General features: G+C 45.7%; 1 long non-coding RNA gene across 1 annotated transcript in view; it reads left to right on the top strand.

The window, feature by feature from the left end:
* Nucleotides 1–14,582: 14,582 nt before the first annotated feature.
* LOC147702359 (uncharacterized) overlaps nt 14,583–19,662 on the top strand; it is a 442,076-nt gene continuing 436,996 nt past the window's right edge. Inside the window, exon 1 of the long non-coding RNA XR_015297228.1 lies at nt 14,583–16,056. This is a non-coding gene — a long non-coding RNA (uncharacterized LOC147702359). The remainder of the gene's footprint in view (nt 16,057–19,662) is intronic.

Raw genomic sequence — 19,662 nt, 5'->3', positions numbered from 1 at the left:
TGCTTACTATGGATTAGTGACTATGCTGCTGACTCTGATTATTATAATCTGCATTTTGGTATTATACAAGATACTGCGTTTGAGAACTTTGCATTGAATAATAAATATTTCAAACTTGCACTTGTGTTCTTTGACTCTCAGTTTTGGTTTGAAATGATTATATAACGAAAGAGTGTTCATGTGTTCCACGATTCCTGAGGTATTCTAAAGATCATGTTCTGGTTTGTCTAAGACATGGATCATTCCATAATGATCCATGAGACACTGTAGCTAGCTAGGTAAGGGGATTTCTGACACTGAGATGAGTTTTGGATCATCCTAACTCACTGAGGTTCTAGATCTCTATGCACAGTTCTGTGAGAGAACGGAAACCCTGCTACATGGCGCCCAACGGTTTGGTTGGCCTTAAAACATGACACTCGAGTAGTATATCATTCATACCTTGACACCTTCATTCCCGTTTCCGGTAAACGGTGGTGTCGGAAAACCTACCTGTTTTTGAAATAGGTCTTTTCAAGCTTGAATTCTACTTTAAACGGTTTCTTTGAATTACTACCCAGTTGTGCTACAAAGTGTTCTTTGTCTTTTTTCGCTTCCTGTGCTACCATGGCCGTGGACATAGCGCAGCATAGCCGCGTCGCGGTTCGCGACCACTTGAGGGCATATAATGTCCCTGCGGAAGGTTTGGCTGTGGTTCTAGTGGTGAGTGCGGAACATGCGTACCCGTACGAATTGTTTTATTCCTGGGTGACGTTTCCGGAAGTAAACGCTAATTCGGGCGTCTACCACTCATACACTGCCTCGGCTGTTCCGGCGGCTTATGCTCCGTACAGAGCACTGGAAGTACCTATAGATGTTTGGCAGCACGGAGTTTGGTTTGGTGGCGCCCTACCCCATTCTTTAACGGCTCCGAGGTTAGGTCCGTTGTCCATTGCGGGCACGGCTTGGCCCGCCTTGGGTGGATTTACTCCACATCCTAATCGCGCCACTTGTAATGTGGGTGATCTGCGGCGACTGCATGATGTCGCGGTTGACGTGATTAGAGCGCTTGTTCATTACATTGGTCGTAATATACATGGCGCAGCCCCCGCAGGTGCGCAGCTTCGAGCGGAACAGGCTGGTTTGAAAATCAGTCCTGTCTTGGTGAATTCCGTAATGGGCAGGAAGCCGGAAAATAAGGATGATTTTCCTTACTGGCTTGCCGAGAAATTCGACCAGCTGGAGGCTGTGTTTCCTAATACGACTCCGGGTGAGAAACACCGGATTCTTACGCTTAGTTTACCGAAGGATTTAGCCCCTGAACTTGCTGACTGTGAAACATGGGGTAAGACTTTTGCAGCGGTTTACTCGAGGTGCTTTGGCACCCCGTCAGTGTCGAACCTGTCTGCGGTCCTAAAACGTGTTCAGGATGATCACGGACCGGAGTCGGCGGTTGAGTTGGGTATGCGCCTGAGCGGTTCATTTGAGACGGTTTGCGGTATTATCCTTGCTAATGTAAAAGGGGATGCAGTGAACTTTCAGGTGGCCAATGGTCTGGCGTTAGTTCCCGATGCCGAGAAACCCCGTCAGCTGGCAAGAATTATTGTGGCGGCTTATAAAACGGTGGGCCGCAATTCTAAGGGTGTAAAGGTTTTTCTTGAAAAAGAAAAGAAGCGGCCCCAGGGACAGTCTTCGGAAACCGGTGGACAACCCAAGTCCAAAAAACAAAATTGGCCTAAAAAACAGAATCAGGGTAAGCAACAACAACAACAGACACAGGTTTCTAGTCCGGCGCCTTCACAACCTGCGCAGTCGGATAGAGTTTATGAATTGCGCGATCGCGCTACGATTAAATCGCCTGACAGATATCAGGCATCTGACCAACGCTCTCCTCGTTCCTTTCAGGACTCATCGGCTCCGTCAACCGGTGGTGGAGGGGGCGGCAGGGGCAGGGGTGGCCAGCAAGGACGTGGCCAGCCCCGCACGCGAAGTGAAGGGGATCAGCGGGACGACTCTACGCCAAAGAGACCGCAGTTTGCCAAGAAGAAAGTCGCTGCCTTAACGGCGCATCGATATGCCCCAGATAGTGAGAACGCGGCTTCGGAATCTGACGTGGGCTCTGACCTTGCTGGACAGCGCGGCGGAGATTACCATAGTGAGAGAGGCCCTCCGTCCACTGTTGAAGGTGACAGCGACTGAGACTTTTATTGTGATTGAAACAGCTGATACACATGTTGCTCCCCCTGAAAGACTTTTTGAAATTGTCCTGTTAATTGAAGGTGACATGCAGCGAACTGTAAAAGGGGTATTTTGGGAGAATCTTTCGGATACGTATGACATTTTGCTTTCGGAGGCTGACTGGCCCCCACCTTTTGTTCTCGCAGCTCCGCGAGGGGAGGAGGTAATCCTCCCCAGTTTCGCGCACACTGTTTCGAGAGTGGAAGCGCTGCATTTTGCAGAAGAGTGGGCTCTGGCGCTTGCGCCGGCTGTGTACCGAAATCAGTGTGGCTGGGATAAATTATCCCCTAGCCATGAGATTCCTTTACGGTCACAGCCGCAGCCACAACCCCAGTATCCCATACGGCGTGAAGCTAAAGCTTCGGTCGCGGCTATCCTTGAACAATTGGAATATCAAGGTGTAATTGAAACGTGTGTGTCACCAATGAATAATCCCCTTTTTACTGTTAACAAGCCGGACGGCTCATATCGTCTGGTTTTGGATTACCGGCATTTGAACTCGCATTGCCGTAACTGTGCAGTACAGAATACTCACGGCTCTGCCCTAGTGAATAGTCTTGAGCGTAAACGGTTCAAAACCACGCTTGACATTTCCAATGGTTTTTATGCACATAGATTAGATGGTCTAAGTTCCCAATGGACCAGTTTTACGTGCGGCGGCGTACAAAAAAAGTTTAATCGACTCCCAATGGGATATAAAAATAGTCCTGGAGTGTTTTCCGCCCGCATAGTCTCTCTTTTAGAGAGTTTCGATCCAGTTGCATGTTCGTATGTGGATGACATTTATCTCACAGACGACGAACTTTGGGTGCATCTGTGTCGAGTAAACAGCATAATTTGTAACTTTGCAGACATGGGTTACAAGTTCAACTTTGCAAAATCACACATTGCGGAGTATACAGTGTTGTTTCTAGGTTATGAACTTAACCATGAAGGAAAGGGATTGGCTCCTCAGTTCCTGGAGAAGTGCGCGCAGTTGCGCTCTCCGACAACGCTGAAAAAATTACAGTCTTTACTGGGTTTTTTAAATTTCGGGAGGACATACATTCCAGAATATGCCCAGCGTATCAAGCCTTTATATGCCTTGGTACAACCATCTTTTTCCAAATCATGCTGGCTGCCTGAGCATTCAGCCATTCTGCAGTCCTTGCAGGCTGATATGCTAGCTTCTGACTACTTACAGACTCGTGATAACCAGACCAACCTGGTGATAAGAATTATCCCTGGGACGGTGGGTTTCACGTACCTGACTTTTAATGAAGGGGATACTGTACCTATTGCTTACAAGTCACACTTGTACACTTCGGCTGAACTGCGTTTTTCCACTGTGGAGAAAGTTTTAACGGCTGTGCAGATGGCAATTCTTAAGGAACGTGCCCTGTCGCAGGGAAAGCGCATGTTGGTTGTCACCCCGTGTCCAGCCTTGGAGGCGGTCACGAAAGCCAGTGTACCGAATTCTAAAGCTTTGCACCCTCGGTGGATTCAGTGGGCTACATCCTTGACATCTCAGGATGTCACGTTTATTTTTGACGCCGCTTTACGGTCGCAGGAGTATTTACAGTATGAATTTGTTCATCCTGCTCCTTTAGCAATGCGGCCGTTGGAGGATTTCCATTGTATCATTTACACGGATGGTTCGGCGCAGGTTGCGCATGGCTCTAAACACGCCTACGTTTCCGCTTGCGCCATTGTGGTCGGTGCCATGTTGAACGATGAGTTCAAGTCCAGTGTTGTGCACACGCAAACGCTAGGGGACTGCACCGCACAATTAGCAGAGCTTCGTGCTCTTATGCTTGCATTGGAGTACGCTGATCCTTGTGTGACGACTTTAATCGTAAGTGATTCTTACTACTGTGTCCAGTCTTACAATGAGAACTTGTTCTTTTGGATTCAGAATGATTTTCGTGATTCCAAGGGTAGCACAATAAAACATAAAATGATCTGGGTCCGAGTGGCGGAACTTAAAGAGAAACTGCCGCTCGTGTTTGTGATTCATCCTCTCGGCCACCAGCGCGTGGGGGTCCACGCTGTTGGCAATTCGCTTGCTGATGAAGCAGCGAAGTCAGCGGTATCAAAATACTTAGTTGCAGCGGTCACGAGGTACAAAAGCAAAATAGATGATGACATCTTGGCGGCTGTTGCTGCCACGGAGAAGGGAGGTAAATATCCTGCGGGGTTCCCTTCGAAGTACACATACCACTTAAGTCCCGATAAGGTTCCTTATGTGAAAATACCTAACTTTGGAGAGCGTCTAGTTCCCAACTCGGATCGCAGAGCTTCTCTGATTACAGCGGCTCATGAAGGTGTGGCGTCTGCGCATGCGGGCGTCTCAGCCACTGTATCTCAGCTACAACAGAGGTTCTGGTGGCGGGGACTGTACAAACAGACGCGCGATTATGTCCTTATGTGTGACATTTGTCAGCAGATCAAGCCTTCTACTGCTGCGCGTCCGCCTCAGACACAGTTGTACATCTCTAATAAACCACTTGGTTGTGTTTATTTGGATCACTGCGGTCCTTTTTCTTCTGATACTGCGTATAAATACATCTTAGTAGCAGTTGACTCATGCACACGCTTTGTATGGGTATGGCCGCATCGAAGCGCTGATTCGCGAACTGTCATTAAGGATTTGCGTGTCTTTGTGGGAATCTTTGCTTGTGGTACTTTCCATTCGGACCAGGGTCCGGCTTTCGCCTCTAAGGCGTATAAGGATGCTATGGTTTCGTTGGGAGTACAGGTGAAGTTTTCAAGCCCCTACAGGCCTGAGGGCAATTCTGTAGTAGAAAGAATGAACCGCGACTTAAAGCAATCTTTGACAGCCCGTGTTATAGGCACTGGTAGAAACTGGCTGACCCACCTCTATGGCGTGCAGCGTGCGCTTAATAATCTCCCTAGAAGGTCTCTGGGTGGGCGGACCCCATACGAAATGCTCTTTGGTATCAAGATGTACGTACCTGACCTTGATGGTGCAGACTGCCAGGCCCAGGCCGCGGCCTTTGACGTAGATGAACATTGCAATGTTTTACAGGATCTACAAAAGACCAGAGACAGTCTTGCAAAGGAACACTTGCCCTCCACGTCGGATGATGCGTTGCAGATCCCGGTAGTTGGCTGGCTACCCCAGGTTGGAGAACTGGTTCGAGAGAAGATCGATAACAAGAAAGAGTTTGGTCCCTCATATCGAGCACCAGTCCGAGTACTTGGAGTGAAGGGCACAAGAACAGTCATTTTACCACCACTTCCAGGTCGTAAAGAAAACAGATTTATTTCTATTGACAATGTCAAGACACACAGGGTGGCCGATTCTTCATAGCATGACACCGGCTGTATCCTGTCCTTCCATGGTGAGGCACTCTGTGCTGGCTATTACATCTGGTGCAGATCAGGAGGTGTCCCTCGAGATGCCTGCCATAACTAGTCCTTTATTAAATACTATTCCTGTTACTAACATTGATGAGGTGACCTATGCAGATCCTGCTGATTTATCCATGTCCGATTTACAAGCTCGTTTGGCTAACCAATCCAGATTCTCTTTTGACTCTGATTCGGAACTTTCAAAGAAACCATCGACTATTGCAAAATATGCCACGTTGTTTAAAAAACATTTTTTAATTCCACCTTGGACATACATTTGGCTGATACTATTTTTATTTCATCTTTTTATGTCGATTGGTTTTGTGTTTTATTTTTTCCGACTGATCGATGGCCATTATGTGAAAGAAAGAACAGGAATTCGGTACCTTAATGGAACATTGGCCCCTCTATCCTCCTCACATTCAGTACACAGACTAAAGAGAGACTTACATTCAGTACAGATTACTGCTTGGCCAGTCCTTGATGGGATTGTGTGGGATGCGGTTAGGTTTCAGATACATGGCCCCACAGAAGTTATTAATGTTCCTAATGTGCTTAGAGTAAACATGGGAGATGTGATTAAGCAAAATGTTCGTTCTGATGATTGGGATCTTCAGGCCGTAGAAGCATTGTTCTCTGATTTGAAATATTATGCGGCCTTTGATGCTGAGGATTTGTACTTAGATTCTGTCAATTATGGTGATTTGTTTTGTTATCAACATTATGGGAATCATTTCTTACACAAGACAAGTTCCAGGAGGGTTCCTGTGAATTACACTCAGTGGGAACATTGCCCTACTCCCTTACAGGGGAGCTCAAGTACATTTCTGGGAAAATACTCTTATTTTACAGATTTTAATCAATCGAATCCTGAGTCGTTTTATTTTAAAGTGAACCAGAAATTCATGCCCAAAGTTAGACTTACTGATACAAAATTGCTGTATTCAAAGTCCTTTTTAGAAAGGTTATCTGTGGATGGCTATGAGTTATGGAAGGATGCTATTGACCTTAAATCGGTTTGGGGTACCAAAGATTGGCAGGTACAAGGCACTGAGGCTTTGCATCGTGCATGTCTCATCCCGAATCACATGTTGTTTTTAAATTCTACTGTTTCTCAAACAACATGTTTTGGATTGGCTACATCTAAAAAATTAAATACCCCTACTATCCCTGACTTGGAAGAGTATTCAGGTTGGAGTAATTTCACTACAATATCCATCAGTGGGATACAAGCGCTTTTGCAGAATTCCTCCTTTAATATTTCCCGTTTTGATCCGGAGGGGTGGCTTTTGTGGCAAAGAAGCACTGATGCTTGCCAACGTAGGTTTTTGGGTTTATCTGAAGGTTTTACGCACATCAGGCCAGATCCCAGGTTTGAAACAGATCACACTGTTACCACTTATTCAGTAGGTAAATTGTGTCAGAACTGGTTACAACATTCCACTTTGGCTGCAGTTAAACTGCATCTGTCCCAGTTGAATGAGAATATAGAGCTAAATGATTTTATAAAAGGCCCGACTAGGGGTAGATCTAAACGCTTTATTTATGCTGTATACAATGAAATTTGGAAATTTTCACAGGTTGAGGCAGCTAAACGCCTGAGAGCGATTGATCAAGCAAATTTGGAAAAAGTGCTAGCAGTAGTAGATAACAGTATTAACATGCTTTCTTCCGGGATTTACACATTGGATAATATTGTTTCTTCTGTTGTTGATATTGTACATGATGAAGTGTCCACGTTATACCATGGTCAAAATCAATTGCGTTCTGTAATGCAGTTTGCCTGGACTCTACAGACAATTAAGGCAGGTCGAGTTCCCTGGAACTCATTGAACGTTTCATCCCTTTTCGCCCCTTTTAATCTTACTGAAAAACAGCGCATGCTTTCAATGCATGATGCATCATTTTCTATGTTACATATTGAGAAGCTAGAATCCTTGCCTTTCTCTGTTGCTGAAACCACTACTGCCACGTGGCTGATTCATAGTTTAATTACATTACCATTTCCTTTATATAAATTTACTAACTGTATGCGGTATATTGCTATAGGACGATATGAACCACTAGGCAATGCATTCTTACACGAGGCATGGTCATTACCATACACATACAGATGTCTGAAGGATGGAAAAGAAGTGAATCTTAATGGTGAGGATTGCACACAGTCACCTGACCAGTCATTAATATGCAGACACATTCAGTTACACGGTTCTTGTAATCAGGACCGCCCAAATTTAGCATGTGTTTTAAAAGGCACGCCAGTTCCAGCAGTAGTTCCCACGTTTACATTATTAGCTAATGGTAGTTATTTACTTTTAAACAACGAATTATGTTGTGGTTTATTAATTGGTGTGGCTTATGTGGTAACTGTATCAGAGCGTGTGGTGTGCTGCAAGAATGTTCTATACCCACCCACGCATGGGTCTTCAGATGTCTCCATCTGGCCACGGATTCCAACCTTGGAAGCAAAATTCAATGGTTTAAGCAGAATAAGGGCCCTTTTGTCTCAAAAACAAGTGACCCTGAGTTCGGCCCGGGAAACTTATGTCCTTCACATAGCTAACACCCGCACAGAGGTGCAGGCGCTTTTAAATACTGATTTGCCGTTTCATTTCTGTGAACTGGTGCACCAGATTTTTAACGCTTCTTCAACGACTGGGCTTGCACATTTTTTTAAATTAGTAAGCAGTGGCCTCGTGACTACATTTGAAAAAGTTTTTGGAATCATTCCCACGTTTTTCCACACTATTTTTTCGAGTTTGTTTGGTGGACTACCTGTGTTGCTGGCTGTAGCCGCAGGAATTCTGTTGGTGTTTTTCTTCATAAAACATGGATGCCCGTCCTGCGCAAGACGCCGTTCAACGCCTCCTGACACTGTGCCGTAATCGGATGCTCAATTACTATGGAACATTGCCGCTTGCAGCATTAAGCACGGCCTATAGATTGTCATTTCGGTTCACCGACTTCACGTGTGTCCAACCTGTGTTTCACTGCCTGAGCTGCGAGTTCGATTGGGCCATTGATTTGTGCCTATGCTTGAGAACTGCTCCTGACGTCGATTTTGATCAGCTAATGCGTCCCGTGGTGGCTCACGAGCTGATCTGTTCTGGCGAGAGAGTTATGGCCTTGGCAGCGATAAATGGAGTTCTGGGCCAATGGGAGATTTCTGCAGCGGCGGATGCCTTTCTGACACACAGCGATCTGGTGAACCCACTGAGTTGTCCTCTGACGTTACAGGAGGATCCGATGCTGGAGGAGCACGTATGTTCTTTCCCATTGCTAAATTGGATTGCTGAACTATTTTCGGATGATGGCAGTGATTTCATGCTGGAGGCTGTGGCAACTTTCTTTGCATATACTTTCCAATCGTGAGATGCCTGGGAGGAATGCTTTGTTGTGTAATATGACTTTCCCCTCGCTGGATTGGAGGGATGGACTATGTTCAGCTGATGGAGAGTACAATCATGTGATGTCGCTGGGGATAACGTCAATGTGGCACATGACTTTGGAAATCGGATACGTGCCTTGTTTTTTCTCTTCCAAACATTTGAATTGATGAAACCTGGTCCTACGTTTCATATTTTTGAGACCTGGTGGATGACTTTTGGTTCAAAAGTTTTGTTTTTATTTTTTAGATTTTAGGCCACTGTAGGCATTCATACATATTCATTCATACATATTTTTAGCTTATTTTAGCTCAAGATTATTGAACTTTGCTTTCAATTGTTGTGTCTGATTTTGTATTGCCTTTTCCCTTATGTTTGACGGTGCTCGGACCAATGGGGGGGTGTCATATGGATACTTCATTACATATATTGCGTTAAGTTAGCATGAGTGTATTACATGTTTAAACAGCCGGTTTGCCTTCGGCTTCAGTTTTGCACACGACACATACTTGTTGTTGTAGCTTTCACCCTAGAAGCGGTGAGGTGGTTTATTTGAGAATAATATGTTATTTCTATGCTATCAGCATTGCCTGGTACACTTGGTACAACTGTCTGCACACTGAGAGCTGCACACTCTAAGATTAACCTAACACAAGGTTGCTGGGAGGCCTGATCCTCGCACCACATTAGACATAACACAAATAATGTTGATGCCAACAATTTGGGCTCTACGCGGGTTTAAGATAGAGTTACACGGAATGAATGACACAGACACTTGGTGCTGCGCATGAAGAGAGCTGGTAGCTGTTGATGTGAACTGCTCCTACTGACATTGAGAGGTATGGGGCCGCCCTGCTAAAGCCCGAATGAGACCTTCATATATATAAAATAATATGCTAGATAGGGTGCGCGAAATATAGGTGCTATCGATTTCTATAGTTTTTGCATTATAACATGCTAGCACCTTTTGCTTACTATGGATTAGTGACTATGCTGCTGACTCTGATTATTATAATCTGCATTTTGGTATTATACAAGATACTGCGTTTGAGAACTTTGCATTGAATAATAAATATTTCAAACTTGCACTTGTGTTCTTTGACTCTCAGTTTTGGTTTGAAATGATTATATAACGAAAGAGTGTTCATGTGTTCCACGATTCCTGAGGTATTCTAAAGATCATGTTCTGGTTTGTCTAAGACATGGATCATTCCATAATGATCCATGAGACACTGTAGTTAGCTAGGTAAGGGGATTTCTGACACTGAGATGAGTTTTGGATCATCCTAACTCACTGAGGTTCTAGATCTCTATGCACAGTTCTGTGAGAGAACGGAAACCCTGCTACAATTTAATTCAACCAATGGATATGCGTTTATTTAAGGTTTAATATGAGTTATTGACATTAAAATACATTCACAAAGTGGGATACGCTTCCATTCACAGAATGTCCCAAATATGCTTAAAAGTGGAAGCACAAGCCATTTATCTCCGAGCCATGCAGTTTCTGTCATCAGCACTTCTCCTCCCTTTTCCAATGGAGCAGTTCAAACATGATTGACAAAATATCCAAGTTTGCAAATGTTTTCCACCTAATTATGGCTCTGCCATATCTGCCACATAATACATCATCTGCTGCATAACCTGATGATTTTAACTAATAAATTGTTTGTAGCTCAAATGGATCAAAGTTACTTAAAAATGTGACTTGTGTTGCTGCGAAGTGGAGGGCCCTTTGCAAAGGTTAACTATTAACCTTTCTCACTGCTGCATTTCACTGTTACAGTGGTACTAATGAGGCAAAATATTTGCAGAGACGTTTAGTATGTATAAAAATGTCAAAATAATGAAGTATCATAAAATATACTGCATTACGTTGGAGCCTTTTTTGCTGCATAATTTAGTCAACACTATGGCATAATTTTGTTCTCCCTTGCTGCATAATTCTACTGGCCCCAGAGCAGGCAGCACATGTTAAAAGTGTTTGTGCATTGAGCAGAGAGGCTGTGAAGTTTGCAAACTTAGTTTTTTGTGCAAGCAAATCCTGCATTGCCAATCCCTAGTGAGTTGCACTAGTGCTGCTGAAACAAGGCCAAGTGAGGGACCAATGGGTGAGGTGGACTGACTTCAAGGGTCCTGTGACCTCAGTTACAGAGTCACTGCCACTCTGGGGTGTGATGCTTCGTAAGCCTGCCCGCAAGACTGGAGGTGATCTTCAGCATGGATTGTGGTGCACAGGCCTTCAAGGTTAACCCACACTTGCCACTGGTAGGGTCCACCTCCTGGTGCTAAGACACCATGGCTTCTACAGTGTAGCTGGGCCTTCTAAGGTCAAGCATGGGAATGTGCTCCCTCAGGAGAGTGGTCTGAGGGCCTGTTCATGAAGGCTGAACCTGGTTCCCCAGTTGCAAATTCGGCTGCTCTAGCCATAGTGCCACATCCACTCCCCCACTAAACACCATACCGCTCCACTGAGAGAAACTCACACTGCCTTCAGCTATAACCCAACTGTGCTGAGCTATAAACACCTGGATGCCACTCAATTCAAATTATGCCCTAGCCAAGTAATGTGCTGCCTGAAAAAAAAGTGTTAACATCTTGGAAAAAGCAAACACTCCTAGGGAATGCAAGATTGAGTAAAGCATGTGAAATGTAAGCAGGAACGACATGGTCTTAACAGGGCGCAACAAGAAGAAATACTTTATTTCTCCTTGTTTTTGCTGTTTTATCTGTGCTGCATTGTCCAGTACACATAAAACAGCAAAACGCCATGCATGATTGTTTATGTACAGTAAGGTGTCCCTTCCTGCACATAAACAGTCATTTATAAAATGTCGAGTTGCAACTTCTATGTGTGCTGCACGAAGCAGAGCACATTGAATTTACAAATTGCAATTGAAGATTGTTTATGTGCAGGATGGGACACCTCCCTGCACATAAACAATCATTCTGACACAACGCAGGCCCCCTTACACTATGGTGCAAGAGTGACTGCGTTGGCGCTAGGCAGCTGAAATTATCACCAGCGCAGGGGGAAATGCAGGGTTGCACCATATTGTTGTAAATTTGGTGCAGTCCTGCATTTCTGAAGTGGCGGAGCGTGGCGTTAAGCCAAGAAGGGTAACGCTGCGCTCTCACTTCTTTGTAAATATGACCAGTTGTTTAAAGAAAGACGACAAAACAAAAGTGGCGCTTCATTGGCAAACTCTTCAAAGGGACCCTAATGTGTTTTGGTGTGAAGAAAACCAATCTGACCACTTTGCTACCACTCTGACTTGCTTTATTTATTTATTTATCCTATTTGTTACCTGTTTTTCTCTCCACCCTGAGGCTGCACTTTTGAATAGAACATTTTCTGAAAAAGACATTGTGGCATGCTATGTCAGTATTTCTTCTCTGTTAGGTCTATTGTTATGTAAATTGGTATTAGTAAGGCTATTGGATCCCTTCATGTTCTAGTTCGAAACTCTGTTGTGCCTGTTTGAATGCTACCGGTCTTCGTGCTCCTGGGCCCTTGGTTCCCACAGTTTATCTTCAGCCTAGAAATAAAGAACTACTAAATTGTTTATGAGAAGTGTCTTCAATACTTTACAGACATTTGCAGCAAAATGGCTTCTTTCTTTTTTGGTTCCATTTCACAGGGAAACAAAAAAAAGAAAGAGACGATTTAGAGCTGTTGCGGTTTTTAGCAACTGAAAAGACAGAAAGAGAGGCAATAAGGGGAAGACTGAGAGAGATGGAGGCAGCTACCAGTGGCAGAGCGGAAGCCGACACTGTCCTTGTGTTCCTTGGGCAAGAAGGAAGAGAGACAGAGTCCATTTCCTTCTCTGCCCACCCTGCCCGTTCTGGAAGGGCCACCAAGGGCTGAAATTTATCTACAGACTTTTGCTATTTCTGCCGTCCTGGGATGCATTAGTAAAAACATAAAAGTTGGGAAACGGATTGCCTAAAATTAACAAAGTAGGGGCAAGCGGTGCCCTTCCGATCCCGCCCACTTCGACCCCTGCTCCCACCGCACACTCCACGACGCCGGCATACAGGGAACTGCCCTTGAATGGCTCCACTCCTTCCTCACTGGCAGAACCCAAAAATCAGACTGCCACCATTCCTCTCCAAACCCACAGAGATTAACTGTGGAGTACCTCAAGGATTGTCACTCAGCCCTAGGCTCTTCAACATCTACATGACCCCCCTTGCCGCCATCGTCAGACAGCACGGACTCAACATTGTCTCCTAATCCAATGACACCCAGCTTATCCTCTCCCTCACCAAGGATCCCGTCACCACCAGACTCAGCTTCCAGGCACGAATGAAGGAAGTTGCATCCTAGATGATGGGCAGCTGCCTGAAGCTCTTCTCAGAGAAGACTGAGGTCTTCTTCCTCGGACCCTCCCCCACCGCATGGGACAACACCTAGTGGCCAAAAGTGGTCAGCAACCCGCCCACCCCCACGGACCACGCCCAGAACCTCAACATCATACTCGACTCCTCCCTCTCCATGACCTGATAGTTCAATGCCGTCGCCTTCACCTGCTTCAACACCCTCCGCAAGACCTTCAAATGGATCCCCCAGAATCAAGAAAGACCGTCACCCACGCACTCATAGCCAGCAGACTGGACTACAGAAACGCCGTCTATGCCGGAATCAACAAGTCTGCTCCTCAAACTCCAGACCATACAGAACACTGCAGCCAGACTCTTCCTCTGCATCCTTCGACAAGAACACATCACCCAACACTTGCGAGAAGAAAGTAACCTTCAAGACACTCACCCATGCCTACAAATGCCTCCACAACACCGGACCCCAATACCTAAACAAGAGAATCTCCTTCCAGGTACCCAACCGCCGACCTCGCCGAAACCACGCGCATCTGCAGAGCCAGAACGGGTGAAAGAGACTTCTCCTACATCGCGGCCAAGACCTGGAAAGAGCTACCTATCGACAACAGATGCACCGCACCCTCTGTACATCTTCAGGAAGACCCTCAAGACCTGGCTTTTCAACTGACCGTAGCTGCTTATCCCCCCAGCCCCTTGAGACCCTCAAGGGTGAGTAGCACACTTGCCATTTACCTGGATGATTGATTGATTGAATGAAACTGAGTCTATCACCTACAGAGGTGAATAGAACAAGAAGCCCCTCGACAAGGCTATACTACAATCAAGACCATGCCGTGTCCCTTGATTTTCTTCCTTTATGCCTGATTTTAACGTGACCTATTCAAGAACTTACTCTAAGAACATTTCCACGTGTCATGTAACCCTCTGTCGTGTAGTCACGTATCCGCGTTGCTGTTCTAAATCGGTAGAACTTTGCTATGTAAATGTAGCGAAGAAAATAAGTCGAATATTCGTTATTCCCATACCTTGGTACCAACCTACAGGAACCGGGAGATTGCACGCAGCTCTCTACAACAGGCGCGCATACACAATGAGCTATCTAACCACAGAAAAAAAGCAAACTTTCCTGTTCTCTCTAGTTTTGGACGTGTCCTGATAATGCCTATCTCTTCCCGTCTTTCGGTTCAGTGCAGTGCCGGTAGGTGGCGCTGCTGCACACCTGCGTGAGCCTGGAGCTCGGAATGCGAGCTGCGCGTTTGGCATTTCTGGGGAAGCGGAAGCGCTGCGAGGCTGGCTCTGCAGCCGTGTGCTGCTTCACAGAGCCTCGGGACAGCGCCGGGGAAGGATGTGCAGAGCGCGAGCGGCAGACTTGGATGTGGAACTAGAGCAGCGCTGGTTCCTGGGGATGTGTCCGGTACCGATAAGAGATGCTTCGAGCCTCACCCTGTAAAGCAGCTGCTTCGGCTTCAGCCCTTTGCCCTTGAGAGTTTAGGGAACCACCGGACAGGACAGCCAAGCTGCCTGTGAGATACCTGCTACAGAGGGCTGCCTTCCCGTCAAAGCCCTTGCGTTGCAGGGCTCCTCAGCTGCATGCATCAGCAGCAGATGGTTTTGAGTCCTAACTCTTCTTTTTGCATTTGGATATTTTGGTCTTGGAGTACTTGAAGAATGCGGAATATTGACTGTGGATTTGGTCAATGGGATATTTTTTCATTTTTCCACCAGCGTGTTCTTTTGGCGCTTTTTTTCACAACATGTTTTTGGCATTTTTGTAGATTTTGGTTCATTTTGCTTTCGGCAGGGTGCCTCACTAGAAGTGTGGTCAAGGCTGGGATCTGAGTGGGCACCCAGGAATGTAGCTGTCCGCGTTGGAGAATGACCACAGCTTACCTGGGATGGAGCAGGGGTTGTCTGGACCTGCGTGCAGTGCTTCTATAAGTGGCCGAGGTCTGCAGCTGGCCAGGAGCGCGCTGCACCAACCGGGCATGTCAGAGACTGACCCGAAATTGCAAGAACATGACGAGAATTTACCTGCGAGGAGAAGGGCTTTTCCGGAAGAACTTGCTTTTTATGTAACTCGCCAGGGTTTGCCTGTGACTGACCTGGACTGTTTAACAATGAGAGGAAATGATCTGAAACTGGCAGGGAATCGTTTGAAAAGGAGAAGGAATTGTATAAAGTTGTTCATTAATAGTGCTATAAAAATGACAAGGGTTTCTCTGGAATGGAACATTTGTCTGAACATGGTCAATATTTGTCCGAAACTTCCCAGAATGTGTCTTAAATTGACAACAAATTTACAGAAACGGACCAAAGTGCGCTTGAAACGGACCACGGGTGCCTCAGTCAGAGCAATGAGTACCATGGGATGCCCATGGATTGCCGGCATCTGGCCCTGGACTCGCGCCTCCGGAGGCCACTTGTCAGTAATTGGAGACCAGTTGAACTTCTACAAACATCTTTTATTTTCATTTCTTTGTTCGTTGAGAATTAGTTTGCTTGTTTTCTGGACACCACACACACCGAAAACAAAATCAAAAGACGTTTTTGGGTGTTCGACAGGACTGCTCCCTGCGCCTTGGTGGATTGACACGAGTGGGAGTGTGCGCCTCTGTTGGAGCGCTTGATGGCTGATTCTGGGATCATGTGGATTTTTTGCCCCATTTTGGAATTGTGGATTTGCTCTCGTGTCTTCGCGGATTGCTGTTCACGGGCCGTTTGGATTTGCAATTCTGGGAGCGCCGATTTCTCAAATTAGGTAAGTGCCGCTTGTACCCCGCAGAGGTCAGACACATGGTTTAAGGTTTAAGGAACACCCAGGCCCAAGTGTTTCTCACAGCGAATTCAGGTGGACATTAACCCACAGGCTGCTTCTGCCTTTTCAAGGAATAAAAAAAAAATCGCCTCTCATGTGATGAATGGCTGTATTAAGTGAACATTGCTGTCGTTTTAGCAGGCACGACTCGGGCCCTAGCTGCCAGGCCTTGAGTGGGCAGTGTGCTCCGCGGGAACGTATAAAGTGTCACGTTGCAAACAAAACCACATCCAGGCGCTTCTTGTAAATTCCTGGTGGTGGCGGAGCAGGTGCACCGGCTTTTTCCTTTTCAGTGGCGAGGAAACGCTCTGTTTGTCAAAAGTGATTTTGTTCACCAGTTGTTGCTAGCGCTAATAGGAATATGCTCTTGGTGGATATAGGCTTACAGGGGAGGAAAGGGGGCACCGCGCGCTCTTTCCAGCGTGCAACTGGTGGGCTGCAGATGGAGGGGAAAAGCAGCTTCTGCCCAGGGCAGCACCATGTGATGATGACACACATGGACACAACGAGCCTATGACAAGTGAAATCAAAGGGATGTAATGGGGTCTGTTGGAGGGGAGAAATGAGGGAGGCACTGCCGCGCCTTGTGATCTTAGACACGTGCGGCCCTTGGAACCCACTGCCCAATGCGACATCATGGTGTGGTGGGTAGATCATTTGGAGTCCAGTGGAATAGCCAATGAGGTGGGCAGTGGGATTACCATAAATGGTGGCAGCTCGCGATCTCAGTTGGTATCTCACAGGACTGATAGGCGTGGGAAATAGCAAATGATGTCAGTGGAGAAGTGGTCTGTTGGTGACAATGAGGATGGCTCAGTTCATGACAACAGGTATCACTTATTACTGGCATGGCACAAAGGGTGCCCAGCAGAAAGTTTTCTTTTACAGCCGGTGCAGTGGAGCAGTTCGTTTGATGGCCAATGGGATAGCCCCTTGAAGTGCCAGTACAAAACCTAGGCCATAGTGGTTGGTGGGATAATGGTTGGTGTACAGTGAGGTACATTAGTTAATATTACGCGGCTAGGGTTGCTTGGTGACCAGTAAGATAATACAGTTGGTGCCAATAGGGTAAAAATGTTCATGGCCAGCAGTATAATTCATCTGACTGACATCAGGAGGCCAGGTAGTAGCCGCTGAAGTAGTTAAATTAATCGACACTGGTACCTCAGTTGGTGGTCATTAAGGTAGGTCATTTGGTGCCCATGGAGAAAACATGGAGGTGGGCAATGGGGACTTGTTATGACTTTAAGTCATGTTGTAGGTTGTTATGTTCCATGTGTTTTCCAAGTGACCGCTGAAGCCTGGGGGTTCCACTGGAGTCCGTTACCAGGCAATGACAGGCTGTAATAAATGAAACCTATTTCAACGTGTTGTGTGAGAAGTGTACTTACCAAGTTCCCAGGAGTGGTAAAAGTGAAGGAGGTCCATGAATGGGACCTGGTGTTGGAAAATAGTAACAAGTGGAATCAGTGCAGTGTGGCTCAGTAACAAAGGGTGGTGAGTGCGAGGGGAGCAGTGAAGGAGGTGGCTACAGTGAATATAGGCTGATGGGTGATGGGCTGAGAAGATATTCCAGGAGTGGTGATGTTGTTGAGCTGGTGCCTGGTTGTGTGATCAAGTGAAAGGAGTGAGGATGAGCTATATTGGTGGAGAAGGTGGAATTAATGCAGCCGAGAGCAGAAACCACCAGTATACTTGAAGGATTATGTTGCAGGGTAAACAAATCTACTTCCATTCTAATAACTTTGTTTTGGTTTGAAGCTGTTTCGCTGTTTCTCACAAATTTTATTTTTTGAGTAATGAAAGAAGGGGATATGTTAGGACTTTAAGTCTTGTTGTAGACCGTTTAGTTTCAAGTGCCCTCTCGAGGACTGCTAAAGTGCGGGTGTTCCATTGGAGTACGTTAACATTAAGGCTGGCTCAGGGAATGTTAGGCTTAGACAGGCTACAATAAATTATACCTATTTCAACATTACGGGTCATCCTGACTGGTTTATCAACTCAGCAATCTAACCCAAATGGATAGCTCGGGTGATGGCTAGATGGATAGCTCAGCTAGTTGCCAGTTGGGTAGCTCAGGCAATGCAACAGCTGAAGGCAAGAAGGGTAACTTGGTGGCCAGTGAGTAACAAATGGGATCATTTCTTTGATGAACAGTAGGCTGGCTTTATTGATGGCTAGTGTGATATTGCGTAGTTAGTGGTCAGTGGTCTTGCTATGTTTTTGGCTTGTTGGATTCAACAGTTGGTCGCCAATATTATTCCTCGATTGATGGTCAGTTAGAATACTTCGTTGGTAAATGGCATAGTTCAGTTGGTTGCAGCTGAAATGTATTAGTTTTGGATGCTATAGCTGAGATGGATGGCCTGTGACTCTGCTCATGTGGTGGCCAAATCTGGTTTCATTTGGCGAGGACTGGTGCAACTTCCTAGCAGGATAACCGAGTTCAATGACTCAGGGTATGGGCCCACCTGCAGTGGATGATGGTAGTTCGGAAAGCTAATGTACCTCTTATACGATCTGTGGGAATCCCTATCCCAAGGGATACAGCCCTAACACTGTTCACACAACGATTTGTATTTTCGGGTCTCCCTACCACCGATGCAAGAAGTAGCATAGCTGGAGAATACATCTTATCAAAAATGTAGAAAAACAATATGTGTCCTGCACAGGTTGGAAATAGCTTAATTTACTTTAGTGAAGTTCATGCTTGCTTACCTGGCACTGCTACCTCACTGCTGGGACATCCATGGAGCACTCGCAGTGCTCTGATTTCCATCTTGCTGAATGCACTGAGAACCTAATGTATCTCATAATGCACATCTATTGTGACCTGCACCAGGCACAGCGTTTCCAATACTGAGCCATCGACACTGCCAAATTCACCACTGGTGACGGGTGAACTTTAAAAGAGATGGGACATAAACACCTACCTCATATTGCACAGAGCGTGCAAGCAAAGCAACTGAGTCAGACTTCTGCCTGAGGAATTCATGGGAAAACCTTTGAAGACAATAGATTCAATAAGTGTTCTTTTTACAGCAGATTATGCACATACATTGCCTAAAACATCACACGTTCTGAACGGGACTGATCATGCTTTTTTCTTAATTGCACTTATACAAATAATCCACACCTACCCAAAGAGTGTTGTAGGTTTGTCCCTAACAAAATACTTCGAACAGCATTGCACCTTGGTACATTACCAGCGCTACTATCTTAATAATTGACGAAAAAGGCCATTTATATTCCAGGAAATTGAACTAATCTGGGCATACTATTGACGCGGCCTTTAATTTTCCTAAAGATATGAAGCACCTTTCTTTACGTGCACGTTCCACCTCCTTTCGTTTCCATTATAACCTTCCAAGGAGATGCTCAGTCATACGTGTTGTATGAGACTTTACTTTGAAAGTCGGGTAGAGGAACTCTGTTATTCAGATTACACAATCTCATGCTTTTGGTAGCAAAGTTAGACAAATCTTGTAAGTTCATAAGGCAGTTTTACTGCTCAGTTCAGACAAAAGCATGTACTACTGCCAAGTGAAG

This window comes from Lissotriton vulgaris, chromosome 7 (genome assembly GCF_964263255.1).
Source record: "Lissotriton vulgaris chromosome 7, aLisVul1.2, whole genome shotgun sequence".
NCBI classification, from domain to species: Eukaryota; Metazoa; Chordata; class Amphibia; order Caudata; family Salamandridae; genus Lissotriton; species Lissotriton vulgaris.
The sequence above is the reverse complement of the archived record's forward strand: the minus strand, read 5'-3'. Positions and strand labels throughout refer to the sequence as shown.